We start from the raw sequence: 26,282 nt of genomic DNA on the forward strand, positions 1-26,282 counted from the left end.
GCTCTGTATGAATCTAGCCAACAGTTCAGTTGCTTTCTTTGAAAGGTTTTGTTGTCCCTCATGGCTCTAGAAATAGAATACACATTTCATTATGGATAGCAAAGCAAAGTAAATCTATGGATTAATCACAAAGGCAATGTATCCATGCTAATAAGTGATTTTCTAAACTCCCCACTGAGTCTTCTGGGGTCTTTGAACCTGAGTTCAAAGTGCTCAATCCGATGGACCTGGGCTCTCAGGCAACTCCCAGGAGAGGGCTAGAAAGCCCATGAGTACTGCCTGAAGACTGTGGAAAGGGGAGTCCTGGTTTGATTTCATCAAGACACAGCTGACTTTTTGCTTGAGGGCTCTGAACTTGAAAAATCATGTGTAATTAGAAAAGCAGAGTGAAATCTCTAGGTTTTCTACTTTTAATTTTCTGTTATAAAATAAACATATCCAACTTTCCCTTTCATACTCCTCCCCTCTTCTTTTTCTTTACCTTCTTCCTTTCCTCCCCCTCCTCCTTTAAATCTTTCTTCTTTCTTTCTTCCTTTCCCTTCTTTCTGTTTTCCTTTAAAAAATATTTTAGGTCTGTTTGTCTCTATTTTTGTTGTTGGTGTTCATGGTGGTGTTTTTGTGTGTTTTGTTTTGTGTGTTTATGCAGGTCTTGGTACTTGCAGGCCTGGATATTGTCCCAGAGTTTCTATTGCTCAAAAATAGTGCTTTAGCTCTTGGGCTGCAGTTTTACTGTCTTGTTTTGTTAGTTTACTTTAAGATTAAGAGTATCACAGACTTTCCTGCCCGGCCTGGCTTTGAATGGTGACATCAGATCTCACCTTTCTAAATAACTAAGATTACAGGCACCAGTGTTCACTATCTCTGTATTATTATTAATTTGTTCGCAGTGGGGCTTGAACTCTGGGCCTGAAGACACCCTGAGCTCTTCAGTTTAAGGCTAGCACTCTAATATTTTGAGCCACAGCACCACTTCCGGTTTTTTGGTGCTTAATTGGTGATGGGAACCTCATGAACTTTTTATGACTGCGATGGCTTTGAACTGAGTTCCTCAAATCCAGCCTCATGAGTAGCTAGGATTATAGGCCTGAGCCACTGGCACCTAGCTTGTATTATTATTATTGTTATTATTATTTTGTAGATTATGGTACTTGAACTCAGCCTGGGCTCTGTCCCTGAGCTCTTCAACTCAATGCTAGGGCCCCTACCCTGGAGTCAAGCCCCACCTTCCCATCTTTTCTGGAGGTTAATGGGAGATTAGTGTCTCAAGTCTTTTTGTGCCCAGACTGGCTTTGAATCTTGATGCTCAGATCACAGCCTCCTAAGTACGTAGGATCACAGGCATGAGCCACCCATGCTCGGATCAGTAAGTATCTATTTTGCCCTGGATTTTTAATGGGGAAGCGAGGCAAACTTTGTACTTCAAGTGTCTAGAATAAGCAAGATCTATTTACTTTAGATACTTTGGCACATTTTATTCTCACAGTAGTACTATCTCTCATGCATCTAAAGAGAAAACTAAATTGAAAGAAGACTCAGATTTTAAACTGGTATGCCACAATGCCAGCCTGCCCATTCAATAGTGACTAGCTCTAGGAGGAGGAAGCCATCCATAAATCCCTGCCCCTCCCTACTGCTTCCAACACCAGCATTCCAAAAGTAAAATACTGGAAACCCAAGCTGGCTTCAAACTACTATCATCAAACCTCAGCCTCCTGAGAAGCTAGGATTACACAAGTAGCCACAAGGTTCTAGCCAACTTATACTTTAAAGCACACACACACACACACACACACACACACACACACACACATTCCTGTTTATCTTCTGCAAAGATGCTTCTCCTCTTAGTGAGGGCTGTGATCCAAGACTATTTCTGCATTGCAAAAGCCCTCCACGAAGTGCAATGCACATGTTTATACAATAAGTACTTGTTTGATTATACCTAGTAGAGTCTATTCTAGCACAAACAATGTGTGACCTGTACCAGGTCAGTTCACAAGGCACACCCCAGATTCCAAAGTAGAGACTAGTACTCTCCTTTTGCCTTACAAGCCCTAGGAGAAAAGTGAAGTGGTAGAGAGCTAGAAAATTTCTGCAGTTTGCACAGGCAGAAGATAGGGCCAGTCCTGAAATCCCCCAGTTCAGTCCTCTCCCCACAGCTGTGACTCACTGTTTAAAAAATAATAATGGCCTGTCATCCTTCCGGGCTGAGATCTGAGGATCAAGATTCAAAGCCAGCCAGGGCACAAAAGGACCTGAGACTCTTATCTCCAAATAACCTCTAGAGAATGGGAAGTGGGACTTGGCTCCAGGGTAGGGAGGTAGCCTTGAGCTAAAGAGCTCAGGGACAGCACCCACTCTGAGTTCAACCCCATGACCCACAAACTCAAAAATAGTTACTTACTTTACTGAGAACTTTCAAGCTTATCTGCCTGCAAGAAAAAAGAAATTTAGCATTAAATAAATGTGATTATTAATGACCAAGATAAAATCAGTCTAAACCCTCTATAAACCTTTGATTATGCTTTCATTGCCAAATTAACAATCCATAGTCCAGTATGATATTTATCACTGTGCTATAAAATGGAAGGGTTTGTTTTTCTTCATAATTTTCTAAGGAAACGTAGACCTTGTAAGTCAACATCAAAAGTGGTGATGGGAAAGACTTGAACACACTTGCTTCTCATTTTAGGGGAACTTACATAACGTCATTCTTCTTTTGACTTGACTTCTAAAGTCAGTATTTCGTTAGCACTGTCAGAGTTATTATTAGTTTGACTTTAATTTCTCAAGTATGTTACTTGGAAAAAAGACACCAGTGAACTATAAACCTATCATGTGCAGTAGGTGCTTATGAGGCCATGTGCAAAAAAAAAGAAAAAAAGAAAGGGCTTTGGGTAACAATAGGAGATTCAAAATGCCACCAAACTGAATGGCATTGTATTGACAAGTCAATTAATGTCTCCCAGTCTCTTTCCCTCAGTTGCAGAATGACGACAAGAATATTTGTCTAGGGGAATGATTGTGAGAATTGCAAGGGATGGAAAGAGAATATGGCAAGTATTCAGTGGGCGTGGTCTCAGGAGTCTGTGAGGACACAAGGGGGGGATTAGGTTAAGCACATTCATATGTCACTGAAAAACCTGGAGGATGCTGGGAAGTTAAGTCTCTGATGCCCATATCAGGGGAAGCTGTCAATCTGCAGCCTATGAGCAACTGGACATCAGGGAAAATGACCCCAGGCACATGCTGCTCATATGATGCTACATCCTGGTCTTAGACTTCCAGGTAGTAGCCCATCATCCTGAGATACCACTGTTCGTAAAGTGCATCACCAAGCTCAGATCCTGGCTCCTTTGTATCCTCCCCTGTCAGTTGGGCTCATCTAAGATAAAGAGATCTAAGTAGAGATAATGAAGTAGAACAAACACCCATGCTATTGATTATCTTGCCCATAAACCGAGACTAATCTCAGTGTTCTTAATGGTTATCAAATGTAGTGATGCATAAGTTCTGTGATTTTGGAACAAAGACATGACTTTATACTTACTACTGTACCTTTCCTAAAGTTAAGACCTGTTCAACTCCATTTATAAAAGGGTAAGAGAATTTGATTGTCTTCCCTGTATGTATGCACATTCTTCATTAGAGTCATAAAAATTGCTAAAAGTAGCTTTACTTACTAGGATTGCAAACTAGTCAGTTAGAATCAAATATTCTCAATTATGTAATGAAGCGCACTTCGTGGAGCGTTGCATTCTTGTTTCTAACCCATGTTGTTTGGGTGAGTTCATATGTAAAGAGGAACAGCCCCACTGTCTTTCAGTTCAGAGAAAACAATAGAACAATATACTTTATAGTTTGGAATTTGTTGAAGGTATTAGGATTTCAACTCAGGGGCACAACTTATCAGGAAATGCTTATCATTTAATGCTTTACCTCTGGCCCATTTTTGCTTTTGTTTCTTTTTTCTAGATGGGATCTCTAGATTTTGCCCCATTAGGCCTAGAAACTTGATTTTCCTACTTCTACCAACAATGGAAGAGGGCCCTCCAAAATGGAATTTTAAACAGAACGAAGTAAGGTTTTCTCGTGAGTAGATGGCCTATCTGTCCTGCTTGCCCACTTTGCCTTGTGGTTTTATTTGTTTAGTTATTCATTTTTGCTCTGTTCTGGAGCTAGAACTCTGGGCCTTGACACTGTCTCTGAGCTCTTCAGCTCAAGGCTAGCATTCTACTACTTAAGCTACAGTTGCCACTTCTGGTTTTCCTGTGATTAATTGGAGATAAGCGACTCACAGGCTTTAGTGCCCATGCTGGTTTTGAACTGTAATCCTCATATTTCAGGCTCCTGAGTAGCTAGGATTACAAGTGTAAGCCACTTGTGCCCTGCCATTGCCTTGTGTTTTTGTAAGGTTGTTAGGTTTTTTTTTTTGCTGGAGTGGGCCAATATGCTTTTTTAAAAAAAAGCCATTCCCCCATTTTGTTCTCTTTCAGGTTAAGTCACCTAATAGTTAATACCTACACCTAATACTGCCTAATACCTTTTCTTTTTTTTTAATAATTTTTTATTGTAATTAGTAAAAGGGTTACATGATATTTGCCAAATAGAAGGTGCATTAATTCACATACATTGATACCCTTTCACATGTCTTGGTACCCATTTCCCTCCCCCCCCACACCCCCACCCGTCTTGGTTTTCCCCCCTTCCCTATCAAATTTCAAATATCCAAATACAAATAAATTCAATATATCAGATAACAAAGTGAGATATTATACCAATATGAGATAACCAAGGGACAGCAAAGGAGATGAGATACAACATAGTACTTTAAGGACAACAATCATTCATTATGTGGCTTTTGTTTCAATATCCTGGAGGTCCTTTCAATTAGCTTCAGATTATATGGCCTTATGTATCAAGATTTTGCTCTATTGCAGATCTCTGCTAGTAGAGCCCAAGGTTTCTACTGATTATGACAAATGAGGGAAACCATTGAGCCTAAGTTCCTTTGAGTCTGGCTTACTTCACTTAATATGATTTTTTCTAAGTCTTTCCATTTCCTAACAAATGGGGCGATGTCATTCTTTCTGAAGCAGCATATAATTCCATTGTGTACAAATACCACAACTTGTTGATCCACTCATCAACTGAGGGACATCTAGGTTGGTTCCATATCTTTGCTATGGTGAATAGTGCTGCAATGAACATTGTTGTGCTAGTGGATTTAGTATGTCCTTGTTTCTGGATGGTTGGGTAAATGCCAAGTAGTGGAATTGCTGGGTCATAGGGGAGTTCTATGTTTAGCCTTTTGAGGCACTGCCATAGTGCTTTCCTTACTGGTTGAACCAGTTTGCACTCCCACCAACAGTGTAGTAGTGATCCCTCCTGGCCACATCCCCTCCAGCATCTGTTGTTATTCATTTTCCTGATCCTGGCCATTCTAACTGGAGTGAGGTGGAATTTTAGAGTTGTTTTGATTTGCATTTCTTTTATGACCAGAGATGTTGAGCATTTCTTCATGTGTCTATAGGACATTTTCATTTCTTCTTCAGAGAAAACTCTCTTTAAGTCTTTGGCCCATTTTTTTAATGGGATGGTTGTTACTTTGGAGGTTAGTTTTGGAGTGATTCAATTTTTTGAGTTGTTGATATATTTTAGATATGAGACCTTTGTCCGTTGTTTGGTTGGTGAAGATCTTCTCCCACTCTGTAGGCTTCCTGATTAGTTTACTAGCTATGTCCTTTGCCATACAAAAGCTCTGCAGTTTAATGCAGTCCCACTTATCCAGCCTTTCTCTGATTTGTTGTGATTCTTGGTCCTTATTAAGAAAGTTTCGACCTGTGCCAAGGAGGCCTAGTGTATCTCCTATTCCTTCCTGTAAAGTTTTCAGTGTGTCAGCTTTTACCTTCAGGTCTTTGATCCATTTGGAGTTAATTCTAGTGCAGGATGACAAAAAAGGATCCAACTTTAGTTTTCTGTAGGTGCTTAACCAGTTCTGCCAGCACAACTTGCTGAAGAGGCTGTCTTTCTTCCATTCTAATTTTGGCTCCCTTGTCAAAGATTAGGTGGCCATACGTCTGTGGTTTAATATCTGGGTCCTTGCCGGGGCCAGCCGGCAGCAAACCAGGATTCGCGGATTGGGATTCCTGAAATAGGGGCAAGGACTAGGAAAAAATAGAAGAGAGACAAACAGATGGAGTTCGGGAGGACTACAGCCCAAGTCAGCAGTCCAAGAAGGCTGTGAGCTCCAGACTTCCGCCTAAGACTCTGTCTTGTTTATTTTAAGTTCCGACCTTAAATACTCTTCTTAAAACTAGGGAACTGCCAGAGGCTACATTCATACAAAATAGTAAACAAATCACATACAGGATAAATGAGAAAGGATTAACATTGCTTAAAGTCATCATGATAAGAACTGATTGACATTGCTTAAAGTCATCCTGATAAGAACTGATTGACATTGCTTAAAGTCATCCTGATAAGAATTACTTCCTTGTGTATACAGTTGTGTAGGTCCAAGGTCAGGTCCAAGGTCATTGACCCCACAGTCGGTCCCCAACATCTCCCCCGTCTTTCTTTTAAAAGATGCGGACTTGCTTGTCTTAGGTTGGGTGGATCGCTGACTCTGCCTTACCCGTCATGGGGAACTTCTTCAGATGAAGCTGAAGGCCCTGTCTTAGGTTGGTCAGAGAGCATCCCCTCTTATCCCATACTTGACTGCAATTCCTCTCGGGGGGGAATTCATCCATCTGGGGCTTAGATCTGCGGAGTGATTCGATTGGTGACTGTTGCAGATGTGACCATTGGACGGCTACTGGCCATAGGTGTTGATTTGTTCCCAGCCATAGCTTCAGTTGTCACTTTACTTGGAGTAGAAACAACAGGAGTTGGCTTGATATTGGCTGTTGGTGGATCTGAAGTGCTGGCAATTCCTCGTTCTTCAGAAGCTGCAGTAGTTTTCAACGTGATCTGTCTCTGCTGTTCTGGGACCTTACTAGTAGGTTCTTGAGGCTCTTTTCTCTGCTCCAAGTGTCTCCCTTGATGCTCTCGGAGTTCTCTCTCCAATCTACTGATTCGACCTTCTTAATGGGACTTAAGAGCTGTCATACGAACATCAAGTACATTTTTTTTGCTAATGTTCCATTCTCCCCCTTCTTTAAAACAATGCAATAATTCAAACCTAAATGATTTTCTTGATTAAACCTTGAACATGTTCACTCACTCATTCATACACACTCATACTCAAAGATTTTAAAGTGCACAAAATTAATATTGGCCATTCATTTTCCGGAAGTTTGTGTCAAGAGAGCTTTGCCAATTTTACTCTTGCAGGTGAGAACCAGGTTCAAAACAAAACTTTAGAAAAATCATAAGGATCCATATTTAAAACTGGTACCAATTTCAAAGACAAAACTGGACAAGAAAAAATATGTAACACGAACAAGACAAAGAAACAGAGACTTTTACACTTAACACAAAAACATGAATTCAGGTCTTTTCCCCATTACTGGATGCAATACTGGAGGGTTGGGGGTGAAGGTCCAATGAGTCGCTGCTTGGATGACCACTGTCACTCTCCACAATCCGAACATAGCTTTCGGGCAGCCAACGGGCATCATTTTCTTCCTGTGAGAAAACACATACATGCCCTCTACCCCAGGTTAGAACAGGATCTGGTCCGTGCCATGCACCAGTTAGGGGATCCTTCCATTTTACTAAAGCAAAAGCACGCTGCTCTCTTTTTTTTCCCAGAATCGCTGAGCAGCAGATAAATTATTTGAATTCAGATTCAAAAAATTTAAAACAAATAAAGCATGATTAAGTATATTCACAGGGGTAGCAGGATACAACTCTCCTTTCTGTATTTTAGCAATTTGATGTTTTAATAATCCATTAGCTCTCTCCACGATGCCTTGACCTTGAGGATTGTAAGGAATGCCTGTAATATGAGTGATATTATAAGAATGGCAGAAGGATTGAAAGCTTGGCCTGCATAGCCAGGGCCATTATCTGTTTTTATTTGCGAGGGAATCCCCATCACAGCAAAACATCGAATGCAGTGAGAAATACAATGTTTAGTAGCTTCCCCAGCAAGGGGGGGTGGCCAGGATAAAATTAGAATAAGTATCTACAGTAACATGATCATATTTTAATTGGCCAAATGATGGAACATGTGTGACATCCGCCAAATGTGATTAGAAAGCAGTCCTCGTGGATTTATACCTAAATGAGGAGCTGGTGAGAAGGGCACACAGTTGGAGCAAGTTTTAACTATTTGACGTGCCGCTTCTCTAGATAATTTAAACTGTCGGCACAAGGCTCGGCTGTTTTGATGATGAATGGCATGTGACTGCTTAGCAAGTTCAACTTGAGTTAAATAAACTCTGGTGGCAGAATCAGTAACTGCGTTACCCTCACTTAAAGGGCCAGGATGATTAGTGTGAGCTCGAATGAAGCCAAAAAAACAGGGGTGGTTGCGAGAACAAAGCAAAGTTTGTACTTGGCAAAATTGGGTCTGGATATTGGAGTTAGTAGTTCCAATAAAGGGAACAGTTTCTATGACTTGAAGAGCACGAATTACATATTGACTGTCTGAGTATAAGTTAAAGGGCTCATCTTGTAACAGGACGAGTGCTTTGTAAAACAGCCTCTAATTCTATCTCTTGGGCGGAGGAAAACCCCATAACCCATGATTGAGTTTTCCCATTAATGGTCAAAGCAGCCATTCCATTAGAGGATCCATCTGTAAAAACCAAAGCGGCGAGGCCTGTACTATGGAAGGAAATAGGAACATATGACACGCAGCAAATTGGAGAAGTTTGTTAGACGGGTAGTGATGCAAAATTTTTCCCGTATAATTGGCCCAAGCAATGGCCCAACAATCGCAATGGGCGAATAGCCAATCTTGTTGTTGTGAATTATATGGGACACAGATAAAATGAGGTTCCTCACCTAAATATTTACGGGAATCCACTCGGCACATATGTATCAGATTAGCTACCAATTCGTAGTAGGGGGTCAGCACTTTGCCGGGTGTTGACGGTAGATAAAACCATAAAAGTGGGCCATCCTGCCACAATACAGCAGTTGGGGAGTGAGAAGTAGCTAAAATGTAAACTCCCCATGGTTTAGAGTAGTCACAATAGGTCACTTGTTGCTGGGAAATTGCCTTTTCTACGATTTGGATGGCCCTCCTGGCGTCGGGATTTAAATTGCGCAAGGATGTAGGGTTGGTATCTCCTTTTAAGAGATCAAAGAGGGGTTTTAACTCTCCTGTGGACAGCTTTAAATAAGGCCGAAGCCAATTTATATCTCCTAAAAATTGCTGAAAATCATGAAGCGTTCTTAAGTGTGAAGTTTTTAATTGTATTTTTTGGCTTTTAAAATAGTGTGGGCCTAATATATGGCCTAAATACGTAAAAGGGGGGTGTTCCTGAACCTTTTCAGCTGCTATTATAAGGCCAAAGAGGCTCAGATCTTGTTTTAGTTGTGCAAAGGCTTGTCGTACAATGATAGGGTCAGAACAAGCCAACAAGATGTCGTCCATATAATGAACAATATAAACAGAAGAAAAATTTTCACGGGTGGAAGAAATGGCTCTGGCTACAAAACTTTGACATAAAGTTGGGCTATTTGCCATGCCCTGTGGGAGCACAAGCCAGTGATATCGCTTCATGGGTTCTTTAAAATTAACAGAGGGGACGCTGAAGGCAAAGCGCTTACAGTCTTGAGGCACCAGGGGTATAGTATAGAAACAATCCTTCAAATCTATAATAATCTTATAAGTATCCTTTGGGATTGCCATGGGGGAAGGCAAGCCGGGCTGTAAGGCTCCCATCAGTTCCATAGTTGCATTTATCTTTCTCAGATCCTGTAACAGCCTCCATTTACCTGACTTTTTCTTTATAACAAAAATTGGAGAATTCCATGGAGAGTTAGAAGGGGCCACATGTCCCAAGTCCAGCTGTTCCTGTACCAGCTGCTGAACTGCAACGATCTTTTCTAGAGAGAGAGGCCACTGTTTGACCCATACCGGTTCTTCCGAGAGCCAATTTATGGGATCAGCATGAGGGGCAGGGCAAACAACAGCCCCCGTTAAAGAATACCCTAATCCTTGTCTCGGGGGGTGAGACTGGGGTTGGAGTGGCTCTAGCTCCCCCTGTACTACTCGGCCTAGTCCCCTAAAGGGGAGGGGGCCTTGATCAAGTAACTGCTTAGTGACCACAGCACTAGGACTAAACATATACACTCCCATTTTTTCCATGATATCACGACCCCATAAATTAATTGGCAGATGATCCAGGACAAATGGCTGAAAATGACCAGAGTGCCCTTCCTCATCTCTCCAAACAAGGATCGCACTGCTTTGCTGTGGGTCAGTTGCTTGCCCAATCCCCTGTAGGGAAGTCATAGAGGTTGTCAGGGGCCATTGGGCTGGCCAATGCTTTTTAGATATTACAGACACATCTGCTCCTGTGTCTAATATTCCTTTAAAGGGTTTTTCTTGTATAAATATAGTCATCTCAGGCCTCTCTTGTTTTATGCTTTGTACCCAATAGATATCAGAGGATCCAAATCCTCTCTGTCTGCATGGGGCAGAAGAATTAGCAGTCTCCCCATGAGATAAAGGGACAAGTATTAGTTGTGCTAATTTTTGACTAGCTGGGATCGATACCACGTGTTTCGTGGCAGAGGCCATAACTTTGATTTCTCCAGTAAAATCCTGGTCAATTTTGCCAGGTGTAATCTGTATCCCTTTAAGGGCTGAACTACTTCTCCCTAACAGCAATCCAGCCACTCCCGGGGGAAGGGGACCGAAGACCCCCTTGGGGAGAGCTTGTGTCCCCATCTCTGGGGTCAATACTGAGCAGGTGGAGGAACAGAGGTCCAATCCTGCGCTGCCTGGGGTGGCACGGAAGAGGCTGGAGACTGATTTTGGGGGGTTGTTAGAAGATGTACTTGTGGCCGAGAAGAGGGAGGGACTGCCCCATGGTTTTACGGGGCCAGAGGCTGGCCCCTTCTCCAGTTTCCCGAAAACGGGCGGCCATTGCGATTTGTTGCTGACTTGCAATCTTTAGCCCAGTGCTTCCCTTTACCACAGCGTGGACATGTGTCAGGTGATTTTTCTCTCTTTTGCCTGGCGTGGCGTGGGCATTGCGTCATCCAATGTCCTATTTGTCCACAAGAAAAGCAACTCCCAAGGGGTCTAGCAGCCCGGGAATGCCACTGACCTCTATATTTTAGAAATTCAGTAACAGTCTTTCCTTGAGGAGCAGCGGCTAAAGTAAGGCCTTGTACATGGGAGGGTCCAATATCAGCACACAGTGAAATAAAGTCTGTGATTCCTCCCTTATTCCTATGGGGTCTGATAGCCGCCTGACAGGCGGCGTTGGCATTTTCATAGGCTATGTGTCTAACTATAATCTTCCTTGCGTTCTCATCTTGTACTAAGAAGTCTGCAGTCTCCATTAATGGAGACAAAAATTCTAGATAAGGTTCATTTGGTCCCTGTTTAACTTCTACTAAATTTTTTGTACGATTGGAATTACGTAACCTTTTCCAAGCCTCTTTCACTGCAGCATTTATTTGTGAATAGGCTTCCTTTGCATAGCCCAATTGATCTTTGGTGTTTTTATAGGTTCCCTCTCCTAACAACTGATCAAAAGTGTAAGGCAGGTTCTTAGACCTATTTGTTTCAATTTTAGCCCGACACTGTGCAGTGAACTCTGTCTCCCATAATAAGTACTCTCCTGCACTAAGGCATGCTCTGGCAAGCCGCTTCCAGTCATTTGGGCATACAATACCAGCACACGCGGCCTCCAATATTACTTGAGTAAAAGGGGCAGTTGGCCCATATTGGGAGCAGGCACTCTTGAAATCCTGCAATAGTTTAACAGTAACAGGTTGATGGTATACTTGTTCATCATGATCAACTAAACTAGGGAAGCATCGAGGCCCTGAAATATCTTCCCTCTCTCTAGCAGCCTGAGCCAGGTTTAATTGCGATGCACTGTGCCTGGTTGTAGTGCCTGTTAAAAGGGACTTGTTGCTAGGGCTTTTAGGCTTGAAAGGTTGAAAAAGGGATTGGGGCCGTAAGGCTGCAGCCAGAGGCGGTGGGTGTGAGGGGTAAGGTTTAGAATCAGACACCATAGTGGCCTGAGGGTCATATTTCCTTCCTACTTCTGGGGGGGCTCTCTGCTCTTTCCCCATTTTAGATAGTAGATGTAGGATTTCTTCTAACCTCTTTTCTATCGTAGCTATCCGGTCCTCCATCGGCTCATCATAACTTTCCTCCCTCATATTAAAATTTGAATTCTGATACTCAATATCTACTGGTTGTTGTTCCCTTTTCAAGATCTCACTTAGACTCTCTTGGGCTGCGGCATATGGCTCAGCCTCAGGTTTTTCAGAAGGGTCCTTTAATTCATAAAGTTCCCTTAATTCAAGATTAAGTTCAGCATTCTCATGTTGAGGATCTATGCATTCACTTACTAAATTCCATATATCAATAGCCTCTACTGGGGTCTTTTCGGGGCCATATACATTATAATAATCTTGAATTCTTTTTCCTATCCGCTGCCAGGCTTTTTGGAATTCCTCCTCTATAGACCTCGGGCATGCCTCCTCGAGAAACTGTAGGAAGCTCTGAAGCACCCCTTTTTCCACCCACGTTCCGTGGGCTTCGATTAAGCCTGTTAAGATCGGTAAATATGACGTATAGCTATTAACTTGAGCTATAATTTTTACTCTGGACAATACAGCCTCCCACTCTCTCACTCTCTTAAAATCCTCTCTTATCAGTCCTACGATGTGTTACTCACCACAGCGGGGTCCTCCGCCTTCATCCCAGATTTTCAGGGTCCCTGTTCAGGCGCGCCAGTTGCCGGGGCCAGCCGGCAGCAAACCAGGATTCGCGGATTGGGATTCCTGAAATAGGGGCAAGGACTAGGAAAAAATAGAAGAGAGACAAACAGATGGAGTTCGGGAGGACTACAGCCCAAGTCAGCAGTCCAAGAAGGCTGTGAGCTCCAGACTTCCGCCTAAGACTCTGTCTTGTTTATTTTAAGTTCCGACCTTAAATACTCTTCTTAAAACTAGGGAACTGCCAGAGGCTACATTCATACAAAATAGTAAACAAATCACATACAGGATAAATGAGAAAGGATTAACATTGCTTAAAGTCATCATGATAAGAACTGATTGACATTGCTTAAAGTCATCCTGATAAGAACTGATTGACATTGCTTAAAGTCATCCTGATAAGAATTACTTCCTTGTGTATACAGTTGTGTAGGTCCAAGGTCAGGTCCAAGGTTATTGACCCCACAGTCGGTCCCCAACAGGTCCTCAGTTCTATTCCATTGGTCTTCAGGCCTGTTCCTGTGCTAGTACCAAGCTGTTTTGATAATTATAGCTCTGTAATAGAGTCTAAAGTTTGGAATTGAAATTCCTCCAGCGCTGTTCTTTCTGCTAAGAAGTGTTTTTGCTATACGGGGTCTTTTATTATTCCATATGAAATTTTGGATTGCCTCTTCTATTTCTTTAAAGAATGTCATTGGGATATTGATGGGTATTGCATTGAATTTGTAGATAGCTCTTGGCAAGATTGTCATTTTCACAATGTTGATTCTTCCAATCCAGGAGCATGGGAGGTTTTTCCATTTCCTTAGTTCTGCTTTAATTTCATTTTTTAGGGTTTTAAAGTTTTCGTCAAAAAGGTCCTTTACATTCTTAGTTAAGCTAATTCCTAGGTACTTTATTTTCTTTGAGGCTATTGTGAAAGGAGTTTCTTTCCTGATTATTGCCTTGTTCCTCTCACTGTCGGAGTAAAGGAAGGCAGTTGATTTTTGAGGGTTGATTTTATAGCCTGCTACCCTTCCAAAGCTTTGAATCAGCTCAAGGAGCTTGAGAGTAGAGTCTATAGGATTCTTTAAATACAGAATCATGTCATCTGCAAAGAGGGATAGTTTTATTTCCTCTTTCCCTATTTGGATCCCCTTTATGCTTGCTTCTTGCCTTATTGCACTGGCTAGGAATTCTAGTATTATGTTAAAGAGGAGTGGAGAGAGTGGGCATCCTTGTCTCATTCCTGATTTTAGAGGGAATGGCTTTAGATTTTCACCATTAAGTGTAATACTAGCAGGAGGTTTCTCATACACAGCCTTTATTACATTGAGGAATGTGCCATGGATTCCTAGTTTCTCCAGAGCTTTTAACATAAAGGGGTGTTGGATCCTGTCAAATGCCTTTTCCGCGTCTATTGAGACAATCATGTGATTTTTGTCCTTGCTCCTGTTGATGTGTTGAATTATATTAATTGATTTGCATATGTTGAACCAGCTTTGCCTCCCTGTGATGAATCCAGTTTGATCATAGTGTATCATTTTTTTGATGAGTTGTTGTAGACGGTTGGCCAGTATTTTGTTGAGAAGTTTTGCAACGATGTTCATAAAAGATATAGGTCTGGGGCCGGGAGTTTGGCCTAGTGGTTAAAGTGCTTGCCTAGCATGCACGAAGACCCGGGTTCGATTCCTCGGTACTACATACATAGAAAAAAGCCAGAAGTGGTGCTGAGGCTCAAGTGGTAGAGCTCTAGCCTTGAGAAAGTGCAAGGACAGGGCTCAGGCCCTGAGCTCAAGCCCAGGACTGGCAAAAAAAAGATATAGGTCTGTAGTTCTCTTTCTTTGATGAATCTCTGTCTGGTTTGGGGATGAGGGTTATACTGGCTTCATAGAATGAGTTTGGTAAGGAACCTTCATTTTCAATTTCATTGAAGAGCTTCAGGAGTATTGGTGTGAGCTCTGCTTTGAAGACCTTATAGAATTCAGCTGTGAATCCATCTAGCCCTGGGCTTTTCTTAGGTGGAAGTTCTCTAATTGCCATTTCTATTTCAGAGCTTGAAATAGGCCTGTTGAGTTGGCTTAGGTCTTCTTGGTTCAGTGTGGGGATGTTAACATTGTCTAGAAATTCATCCATTCCATCTAGATTCTCAAATTTGTTGGCATAAAGGTTTGAGAAGTATTCCCTCATGATATTCTGGATCTTGGTAATTTCTGTCTTGATATTACCATTTTCATCTGCGATTTTGTTTATTTCTATATGCTCTCTTCTTTTTTTGGTAAGATTTGCTAAGGGCTTGTCAATTTTGTTAATTCTTTCAAAGAACCAACTCCTTGTTTTGTTGATTCTTTCTATAGTTTTTTTGGATTCCAAATCATTTAATTCTGCTTTTATTTTAATAATTTGCTTTCTTCTACTGGGATTAGGGTTGGTTTGTTGCTCTTTTTCCAGGAGCTTAAGGTGAGACATTAACTTGTTGGTTTGCAATTTTTGCAACTTGTTGTTGTAGGCACTCAGCGCCATAAATTTTCCTCTGAGTACTGCCTTTTCTGTGTCCCAAAGGAGTTGGTATTTTGTGTTCTCCTTACTGTTAAATTTCATAAAGTGTTGGATTTCTGTTCTGATCTCTTCGATGACCCATTGGTGATTCAACAATGTGTTGTTCAGTCTCCATGAGTTACAGGGTTTTCATTGGTGGAGATGTGTGTTCAGTTCCAGTTTGATGCCTTTGTGGTCTGAGAATGTGCATGGAATAATTTCAGTGTTTCTGAATCTGTCCAGGTTTGTTTTATGGCCTAAGATGTGATCTATTTTGGAAAATGTTCCATGTGCTGCTGAGAAAAATGTATATTGTGTTGTTGCTGGGTATACCTTTTCTTTTAACTGAGAAATTTTCCTCAGGTTTCAAGTTTGGGGTTGAAACTACTAATGGCACAGTTATTTATGACTATGTGTTTCTTTTATGTTCATTTATTTAAGCGAGAAAAATGAGGGTAAACAGTGCCTGAGTATTTTACCAATCATTTCTGTCCTAGTACATTCAGTAAGTGAGAATATCCAACCAACACCCTTTAAAATTCAAAGTCTTGAGCAGTCAGCAAATGATTTAAATGACACGTTCTGAACTGAACTGAACTAGCAATTGTTTTGTCTTCCTCTGACAGTATACAGGATCCCACTCACCTGTGAAGCAGTTCTAGCATCTTCAGTCTTTGTTGTTTGTTGATTTCTTCTGACAGTAAGTACTTTGGGGGCAACATGTGCTGAGTATCAAAAAATGTGGAGTCCAGACACTTGGATTTGTGTGTGATAAATCTGATTTTGTGGTCTAATGTTGAGGTGGCCTGACTGACACCTCCTACCCCTAAGCTGCTTTCATAGACTCATGCCAAATTTAGGTCTCCAACCTCGTGTCTTAAATCTATATCAGAATTTTAACTGTGCTTCCAGTCATATTCATACCAAAGCCTGGTGAATATAATGAAGACACGTGTGAGGAAGGGCAGTCTATGCTTTCCTGCTTGATAAGCTGGTATTGTCAGAACACCTCTTGCCACAGCAGTTTTATCCTAAGCCTGTATCCTCAGCTCTTAGTCTTCACTTTGCTTTTTGCAATGTCCTGTATAGGGTATGGGGGTTAGGGAATGAGGGGATCTGTGGCAGATGCTTATGCTTTCATTATATACATCTTTATACATTTTTATCATGCATTAAATGTATTTCAATTTACATGGTTGAATTCCAGTGGTATTATGTTCACAGCTCTCCACAGGCTAGGTCAGCAACTCCACATTAAGCTCTCCATTTTATGCCTCAGAAGTGGGGTTTTGCCAAGTTTCTAATAACAATCTTTGGAGGAAAGCAGAAGGCATATCCTAGCACTTTTCCTTCTCTGTCAGACCTTCCAGGTCTTGTTTATACTTAACCAGGCTCCTGGATGCCTAGCCTTTGTGGTGTGTTAACTTCCTCTGCCTGTGTGTACTCTGAGGAGAAAATGTACCCAGTGTCAGAAAACAAACTGAAGAGGGGCCAGGAGCCTGGTCTAATGGTAGAGTGCTTGCCTAGTATACACAAAACTGTGGGTTCAATTCTTTGGTACCACAAACAGAAAAAAGCAGTCTTTGGTACCACAGAGAGAAAAAGCCAGAAGTCTTGCTATGGATCAAGTGTTAGAGCATTGCCATGATAAAGCCAAAGGACAGTGCTTGTGCTCTGAGTTCAAGCCACAGGAGTGGCCCAAAAAGAAGGAGGAGGAATGAAGGAGAAAGAAAAAGAAGAAAGAAGAAGGAAGAACAATAAAAAATAAGAAAGGAAGAAGGAAGATGAAGAAAGAAAGAAAGAAAGGAAGGAAGGAAGAAAGAAAGAAAGAATAAAGAAAGAAAGAAAGAAAGAAAGAAAGAAAGACGAAAAGAAAAAAGAAGGATAAAGGAAGACGAAAGAAGAGGGAAGAAGAAAAAATAAGAATGGATGAATGGAGGAAGAAGAGTAGGGAGGAGGGGAAGCAGGAAGAAGAAGGAGGGTGAGGAAGAAGAGGAAGAAGTAGAAAGGAAGAAGAGTAGAAGGAGCATGAGGAAGAGAAGAAGAGGAAGAGGAGCAGGAAGAGGAAGAGAAGAAGAGGAGGAAGATAAGAGGAGGAGGAAGAGGAGGAAGAGAAGGAGAAGAGGGTGAGGAGATAGAGGACAGGAGGAGGAAGAGGAGGAGAAACTGAATCAGAGGAGTGGAAGGAAGAATAAGAGAAGAGGAGGAAGAAAAGAAGAAGAAGAAGAAGAAGAAGAAGAAGAAGAAGAAGAAGAAGAGGAGGAGGAGGAGGAGGAGGAGGAGGAGGAGGAGGAGGAGGAGGAGGAGGAGAAGGAGAAGCAGTAAGAGGAGGAGGAAGAGAAGGAGAGGAGGCAGAGAAAAAGAAGAGTAGGAGGAGGAAGAGGAAGTGAAGCAGAAGAGGAGGTGGAAGAATAGAAGAAGAGGATGAAGAGAAGAAGAAGAAGAAGAAGGAGAAGAAGAAGAAGAAGAAGAAGAAGAAGAAGAAGAAGAAGAAGAAGAAGAGGAGGAGGAGGAGGAGGAGGAGGAGGAGGAGGAGGAGGAGGAGGAAGAAGAGAAAAAGAAGAGTAGGAGGAGGAAGAGGAAGTGAAGCAGAAGAGGAGGAGGAGGAAGAGGAAGAAGAGGAGGAGGAGTTGGAGGAGGCGAAATAGGAGGAGCAAGAGAAGAAGAGGAGGAGGGAGAAGAAGAGGTGATGGTGATGACGAAAACAGCAACAGTGATGACAATGATGACTATAGTTGTTCAGTCTTCATGTTTTGAATTGTGAGCGTAGAGTCTGGGTATACAGCCCAGTATCTTCTTTGGTGGACCGAGGTCCAACTTAGGCCTCCAGTGTCTTTGCTTTTGGTACTTAGAGAAAAGTGGATGAAAGCATTTATGAGGAAGGGAGGCCTCCTCTTTCCTGATTGGTAAATTGTGAAGTGTCAGAACAACTGATGACTCTAGGCCCCAACCAAGCTCTCTGTCCGCAAATCCATACGTTCACTGTTGCCTAACCCATTAACCAACTCTGACACACTCTGTTCATACACGGCCGTGTGTACATGTGTGAGGGTGTGGGATAGAGTGCTATGTTTCTCTGTAATATTGGACAAAAGAAGACCACCTACGTCCAAGGATGCAGGACACTGTGGTGTCAGTTAAGTTGGGGTAGGGATGTAGGTTAAGGAGTTAAGGTTGTTAGTTGTCTGGGGTGGTGGTAGGTGGTAGAGTTGTTAAGCTTACTATTGTTAGGGATTTTATGGTTTAAATTAGGGTTCAGAACAGACTTGTTGATTTTAATGGTACAGAATAGACTTGTTGATGTTAATGGTAGGGTCAGGATTTGTATAGGGGATCCATAACTTTACCATGTATCATAAGCTGCCCACCAATCTTACGCCTTAGCCTAAACCATTTACTAACTCTAATTAGTAGCATAGGTGTGTTCCAAACACATTTCAGCAACCCCAACCCATCCCTAAAAGCCAGGGGAGGAGCAGTAGGCTTAAGGAGTAGTGTTTTTAGTGTCAATGGTGATATTACATGGTTAGGGTTGTTAGGGCTACTGTGTTTAGGGTTGGTATGGTTGAGATTGGGGTTCAGATGTAGGGTTGTTGATGTTAAGGATAAAGTTAAGGTTGGGTATTATTGAGGTTACTCAGCATGGGAGTTCTAATAAAATTTGTAGTCATGGTTCAGAAACAGGTTTGAGCTGGTGGTGGGTTTTCCGTTATCCTTACATAGCAGGTTAATAAGTTAGGGTCAGTGTTACGTGTTACAGAAAGACAGGGAATTATGTTTAGTGAATGGGTTAATGTTATGGATCTGGTAGTCGTTGTGGAAAAGATTAGCATTTGGATTATGGAACAGGTCAAGTTTAAGGTTGGGGCAGAGTGTAGGGCATATGGTAGACAAAATGTGAAGTTGGGGATGTAGGGGACGAAAATGTTCTCTAAGGGTTCAGGAAAGGTTGAAGGTTAAGGAACGAGTGAGGAAGAACTATTTGGATGCGTTAGGGTTTCAGATATATTATGGAATGGTCTTCAAAGTTTGTTAGTGAACAGGTGAGGAGCAGAGAATTTGTTAGGAAAGTTGTTATATAGGTTTGGGGAGTGGATTAGGATTGTAAAAAGTGTGAGTTATGCAGTTACATATGGATTTGGGCTAGCAGATGCTTTAGGGTGAGGCATAAGGTTGGTGGTACATGACAGTAATTTGTTGTAGTTTGGGTTAGGGCACAAGTTAAGATGTTAGTATGGCAGAGTTAGGGTGTATATCAGGGTACATATTAGGGGGCATGTTTAGATAATGTTTGGTTTAAGGTTCCTGTTAGTGTTAGGGTTTAGTTTACATGTTAGGGCAAGCATTGCTGTAGGTTTTGGGTGCATGCTAGGGTGCATGTAAGGACACCTATGTGATTTAGAGTGTGTGTTTGAGTACTTGATTCTGTATGTATTTCATGTCTAGGGAATATGTTAGGGTGCATGTTACAGTTATGGTACATGTTAGTGAGTGTTAGGATTAAGGTACCTTTTAGGAATAGGACACATATTAGAGTATATGTGAGTGTACACTTGGGATACATGTTAGGGTGCCTGTAAGGGTGTTTTTGAATACTGCTAGGATATTTGTGCATTTGGGTACACGTATGGTGCATGTAAGGGTATCTAGTCTTAGAGTTCCTGGTAAGGATCTATTTAGGATATGATTAGGGTACATGTTAAGTTATGCATTAGGTTTAGGACATACAATACATTTTGGTTAGTGTTAGTGTCAGAGCATATGTTAGGGTACATCAGGGGTACATGTTAGGATGCACTTAAGAGTACCTGTATATGTTAGGGTACTTATTACTGTATGTGTTACAGGTTAGGGTACATATTGGATACATGTTGAGGTCAGGGTATATATAAGGTTATTAGCATTTGGATTAGGGTTCAGTTATCAGGGTTTGTGTTAAGCTGAGTTAGTGTATGTGTAAGGGTAATTACAGTTTACACTATACCTTAGGGTCTTCATTACCATATCTGTCAGTGTTTATAGAGTGTGGATTAAGATATGTGTTACAATATGTGTCAGCCTATGGTATGGGGTACATATTACGGTATGTGTTAGAGTTAGGGTCATTGATAAGGGATCTTTGAAGGTTATGGTCTTGTTAGGGTTAGGACACATGTTAGGCTATGTGTTACAGTACATTGGAACACCTGTTAGGGTACATGTGAGGGTACTTGCGTGAATAGATTACTTGCTATGCTTTGTTAGAGTACATGTTATGATTAAGGAACATGTTAGGGTGTGCTGGAAGTACATATTAGGATGTTTGTATGGGTACTTGTATTTATCATGGTACATCTTAGGATACTTGTTAGAATACATATTTGTGGTTAGGGTACATGTTAGGGTGTGTATATTCATGTCAGGTTTGATTTAATGTTAGAGTGTGTTAGGGTATGTTCAGGGGGCATGTAAGGGTTACCTGTATGGTTTATAGTTAGTATGTGTTAGGTACTCATTACTATATGTATTAGGGTCTAGAGCATCTTCAGTGTGTTATAGTGAATATACTATTCAGAAACCTGCTGGGGTTAAAATAAAGCTAGGTATTCACCTATTAGGGAGTAGCTTAGGTTAGTTTCGAATACATGTTACAGTGCATATAAGAGTATGCATATGGCTTTGAGTTTGTGTTAGGGTACTTTTTAGCATATGAGTTAGTGTCTTGTCTACATATTAGGAAATCTTAGGGCACATTTGAGACTCATGTTAGGGTACATGTAATGGTACATACAGGAATTACAGTACACATTAGAGTACATGTTAGGGCACCTGTTAAGTTTTACAGTATGTGTTCAGGGTACATTTTGGGGCATGTGTTAAGGTGATGGTTATGTTTTGGGTTAGGCATCATGTTAGGATGTGCATTGGTCGAAGTTTAGGGTACTTGTTAGGGTATATGTTGTTACAGTAGATCTTCAGGGGCAGTTGTTACTGTATGTATTGGTGATTAGGATACATGTTAGGATATGTATTAGGGTTAGAGTATGTTAGTGTACATGTTAGAATATGTGTTAGGGTACATTGTTAGCTAAATGTTAGCGTGTATATAAGGGATACTTGTACAGTTTACAGTACCTGTTTGGGTACTTACTATCTTTTGAGTACATGTTAGGTTTAAAGTACATGTTAGGGTTAGCACGCATGTGAGAGTATCTCTTTAAGGTTATGACGGGTTAAAGTTAGGGGAAGTTTGAAGTATAGTTTAGTGTTCATGATTCCAAACCAATATGGTTTAGAGAGAGTGTCAGACCACTCTTGAGGGTCCTTAGCAGTTGGGGTTGTTATTATTATGGTTAGGGTCCTCCCCTACCATGCTTGATGGTATGGGTCCCACTCTGCCTAACTTTGTGGGAGACTGGAGACAGGAGCACATAGCTGTGCTTTCACTCTGTTGACCCATCTGCCATGTGGACACATGTAAGGGTATGGATGGGGATCGAGTACAGTGCATCTCTGTTTGGAAGCTTGGACCCACCTTAAGCAGGTTCCGCAAAAGAAGGCCATCCACCTCCAGGGATGCAGGATGCTGTAGAAAGTGCCAGGTAAGTTGGAGTTGGAATGTAGGTTAAGAAACTTAGGTTTCTAGGTGTTGGAGGTGCTGGTAAGGGTTAGAATTGTTCGGGTTACTATTATTATTGTTGGTATGGTTTAAGGCAGAGTACAGGAACATGGTTATTGATGTTAATGGTAGGGTCAGAATTTGCTTAGAGGACCCATACCCTTAAGAGGTATTGTAGTCCCTCCACCAACCTTAGTCCTTAGGTTCCATATTAGGTTCCTTGTTAGGTTATGATTAGGGTTAGGCTGTTACGGTTAGGGTCAGGGTCAGGGTTAGGGGTATGGGTAGGGATAGGGTTTAGGGTTAGGGTTAGAGGGTTAGGATTAGGTTTAGAGGGTTAAAGTTAGAGGATTAGGGCTGATTTAGGGTTAGGTTAGGGTTATGTGTAGGATTAGAGTTAGGGGGTAGGTGTGGGGGTAGGTGTAGAGTTAGGGGTAGTCGTAGGTTAAATAGGGGAATTTGTATGGTTAGGGGTTAGAGCTTAGGGTTAGGGTTTAGGGTTAGGGTTAGGGTCAAGGGTCAGGGTTAGATGGGTTTGGGTTAGGGTTAGAAGTGTTTTTATTAGGGTTAGGGTTTGGATTAGGGTTAGAAGGGTTAGGGGTTAGGTTTAGGGGTAGAGTTCAGGTAGTGTTAGGGGTCGGGATAGGGGTAGGGTTGGGTAGGGGTATGGGTAGTGGTATGGTTAGTGTTTGGGTAGGGTCAAGGTAGGGTCAAATGTAGGTCAGGGTTATCGTCAGGGTCAGGGTGAGGGATAGCGTTAGAGAGTTAGGGTTAGAGGGTGAGGGTGAGGGTTAGAGGGTGAGGGTTAGAGGGTTTCAGTAGGGTTAGGTTTGGGTTTGGGGTTAGGGTTATGTTTAGGATTAGAAGGGTTAGGGTTTATTCTTAGGGTAGGGTTGGGGGTAGGTTAGGGGGTTAGGGGTTAGGGTTAGTGTTAGGGGGCTTAGGGTTAGGTTTGGAAGGGTTAGGGTTATAAGGGTTAGGGTTAGAAGAGTTAGAAGGGTTAGAAGTGTTAGAAGGGGTAGATGTAGGGGTAGGAGTAGTAGTAGGGGTAGTGGTAGTGTTGGATTAGGGGTTAGGGTTAGGACCAGGGTTTAGGGTTAGGGTTAGAAAGGGTAGGGTTAGAAGTGGTAGGGGTAGGGTTGGGTTAGGGGTTAGGGTTAGGGGTTAAGGTTAGGGGTTAGAGGTTAAGGGTTAGGTTTAAGGCTAGGGCTAAGGCTGGGTTTGGGGTTAGGTTTTAGGGTTAGTGGTTAGGGTTTAGGGTTAGGGTTAGGTATAAGGAGTTAGGGATTAGGGTTAGGGTTTAGGGTTAGGGTTAAGGGTTAGGGTTAAGGGTTAAAGTTAGCATTAGAGGGTTTGGTTTATGGTTAGGGGGTTGGGGTTAGAGTTTAGGGTTTAGGGTGTGGGTTTGCATTACGTGTTAGAGTTTAGGAGTTAGGGTAGGGTTTAGGGTTAGGGGGTATGGTTAGTGGATTAGCATTAGGGGGTTTCAGTTAGGGTCAGAGGTTTGGGGTTAGGGTTTGGGGATATGGGTTAGGGCTGAGGCTTTGGGTGAAGAAGGTTAGGGTGAAGAGGGTTATGGTTAGTGTTAAGAGGGTTATGGTTAGTGTTACAGTTAGGGTTAGGATTAGGGTTAGAGGGTTAGGGTTAGGGGTTAGGGAATGAGTTAAGGTTAAGGGTTAAGGATTAGGGTTAGGGTAAGGGTTGGGGTTTGGGGTTAAGGGTTAGAGGTTAGGGGTTAGGCGTGAGGGTGAGGGTCAGGGTTAAGGGTTAGGGTATAGAGTTAGGGTATAAGGTTAGTGTATAAGATTAGGGTATATTGTTAGGGATTAGGGTTAGGGGGTTAGAGGGTTAGGGATAGAGGTTTAGTGTTAGAGAGTTAGGATACGGTTAGGGGTTTGTGGGGTCAAGCCTAAGAGGGATGGGGCAGAGCGAGGATGTGAGGTGTCAGGGGCGGGGCTTGTGGGGTCAGAGCCCAAGGGTGGTGGAGTGGAGCGACAACGTGAGGGGTCAGGGGTGAGGCTTGCCAGGTCAGAGCATAAGAGGAGTGGGGTGGAGTGAGGACATGAGGGGTTGCGGGCCGGTTGAGGATTCTGAACTGGTTTGGATCGATTCTGCCTGGGATGAGTCAGACCCCTGAGTGCTCTAGGGTGGCTGCCATCCTCTGAGAGGGCAGTGTTTGTTCCAGGCCTACAGAGCTGGGTGGGTCACTCTTGGCCTGAGGCAGGGCATCTGTTTTCTGTTCACCAATCCTGTCAGGTGCCGTCAGCTTTTATTTGTGGGGAAGTGCCTGAAGGAGGCTATCTCTACCAGACACCGCGTGTTTGTGAGCAAGGCCGGGGCTCTTGAAGTAAAGCGGTGCTTCTTGACAGGTCTGTACCAAGGCATGGGCGCATGGTGCCTGTGAAGGTGTGTGAAGTGGAGCCTGCTGCACTGTGTTCATCCTTTGTGCTCTTCCTGAAGTGGTTTTGGCAATGTTAGGCCTAAGCCAGGCCTCCGGAGCCAGATTCTAGTCAGTGGTGAGGTTTCAGTGTAGACAGGCCCGGGGCCTGGGTTTGTGGTTTCTGTGAAGTTGTGAGAAGAGGGGCCTGCTGCTTCGTCTGTCCTCTTCCTGAAGTGGCTTCGGCCATGTTAGGCCTAAGCCAGGCCTCTGGAGCCAGCTCCCAGTCAGCGGTGAGCTTTCAGTGCAGGCAGGCCCAGGGCCTGGTAGAGAGTTGAGAGGCGTGGCAACCCACCTGCCGCTTCCTCCTCTTTTGTTTTACTTTTCTCATTCCAGGCCCGCGGATGACATTGTAATGGCAGGAAGCAGTCAGTGCAGACCAGGCCTGTGCTGCTTCCCCTGTCAGTCATCGCCTGATTTCCGGTCTCTGTCCGCCCCTGTAATGCTACCCTACCACCACTTCTGATCACTGTCTGCTCTGTTAATGCTACCCCTTCCCCATTTCCCGTCTCTGTCAGTCCCCATAATGCTCCCCGACCCTACTTCCGGCCTCTCTGCTCCCATAATGCTCCCAAACCTCACTTCCGTTTTCTGTCCACTTGTGTAATGCTCCCCCCTCACTTAAGGCCTCTGTCTGCCCTGGTAAAACTCTCCCACCTCCCCCCACTACTGCCCCACCCCAGTCTACGTGTGAGATGAGGTCTGCTCCACTTCGTCTCTTCCTCTAGACAAAAACTGTCCCCTCCTGTCCCCTCCGTATCTCCTGTCCCCTACTGTCCCTTCCCCACTTCCTGTCCTGTCCTGTTCCTCCCTGTCTCCTGTTCTCTCCCTGTCTCCTATCTTCTCCATATCTCCTGTCCCCTACTCATCTCCTGTCCCTTCCCTGTCTCCTGTACCTCTCTAACTCCTGTCCCCTGCACATCTTCTGTCCCTCCCCATCTCCTGTCCCTCTTGTTTCCTGTCCCACCTGTCCCTTCCCTTCCATTGTCCCTCCCCATCTCCTCTCCCTCCTGTCCCTCCCCATACCCTAAACCTCCCCGACTCCTGTCACCTCTCGTGCCCTGTTCCCTCCCTGTCTCCTGCCCCTCCTTGTCTCCTATCCCTCCAAGTCTCCTCTAACTCCCAGTGTCCTGTCCCCTCTCCAACTACTCCTGTCCGTCCCTCTCCTGTCCCCTCCCCTCTCCCCTCCTGTCCCTCCGTGTCACCTGTCGCTCCCCATCTCTTGTCCATTCCCGTATCCTGTCCCCTCCTGTCCCTACTCAGCTTCTGTCCTTCCCCGTCTCCTGTCTCCTGCCTGTTTTCTTTTCTCCCAATCTCCTGTCCCCTCCCCATCTCCAGTCCCTCCCCATCTCCAGTCCCCTCCACCTGTCCTATCTCCTCCCCTCTCCTGTGCCCTCCCCCTCTCCTGTCCCCTCCTGGGTACTGTCCCTTCCCCATCTCATGTCCCCTCCTCATCTCCTATCCCTCCCTATCTCCTGTCTCTTCCCCAGATCATGTCCCCTCCTCCTCTCCTCACCACTCCTTGTCTCCTCTCCCTCCCTGTCTGCTGTCTCTCCCCGTCTCCTATCCCCTGCCCGTGTCCTGTCCCCTCCCCATCTCCTTTCCCTTCCCTGTTTCCTGTCCCCTCCCCATGTCCTGTCCCCTCCCATGTCTTATCCCCTCCCCGAATCCTGTCCCCTCCCCATATCCTTCCCCTCTCTGTCTCCTGTCCCTCCATGTGTCCGGTCCCTCCCCATCTTCTGCCTCTCCCAGTCTCCTGTCCCCTCCCTGTCTCCTTTTCCTCCCCTTCTCCTGTCCTCTCCCCATGTACAATCCTTTCACAATCTCCTGTCCCTCCCCATCTCCTGTCCCCTCCCCATCTCCTGT

The 26,282-nt window shown here is 43.4% G+C and overlaps 1 pseudogene; it reads right to left on the reverse strand.

Moving 5' to 3' along the window:
- LOC150060342 (ubl carboxyl-terminal hydrolase 18-like) overlaps nt 1-24,826 on the reverse strand; it is a 113,610-nt pseudogene extending 88,784 nt beyond the window's left edge.
- Nucleotides 24,827-26,282: the final 1,456 nt, after the last annotated feature.

This window comes from Megascapheus bottae, chromosome 7, assembly GCF_031878675.1.
Source record: "Megascapheus bottae isolate mThoBot1 chromosome 7, mThoBot2.hap1, whole genome shotgun sequence".
Lineage (NCBI taxonomy): Eukaryota > Metazoa > Chordata > Mammalia > Rodentia > Geomyidae > Megascapheus > Megascapheus bottae.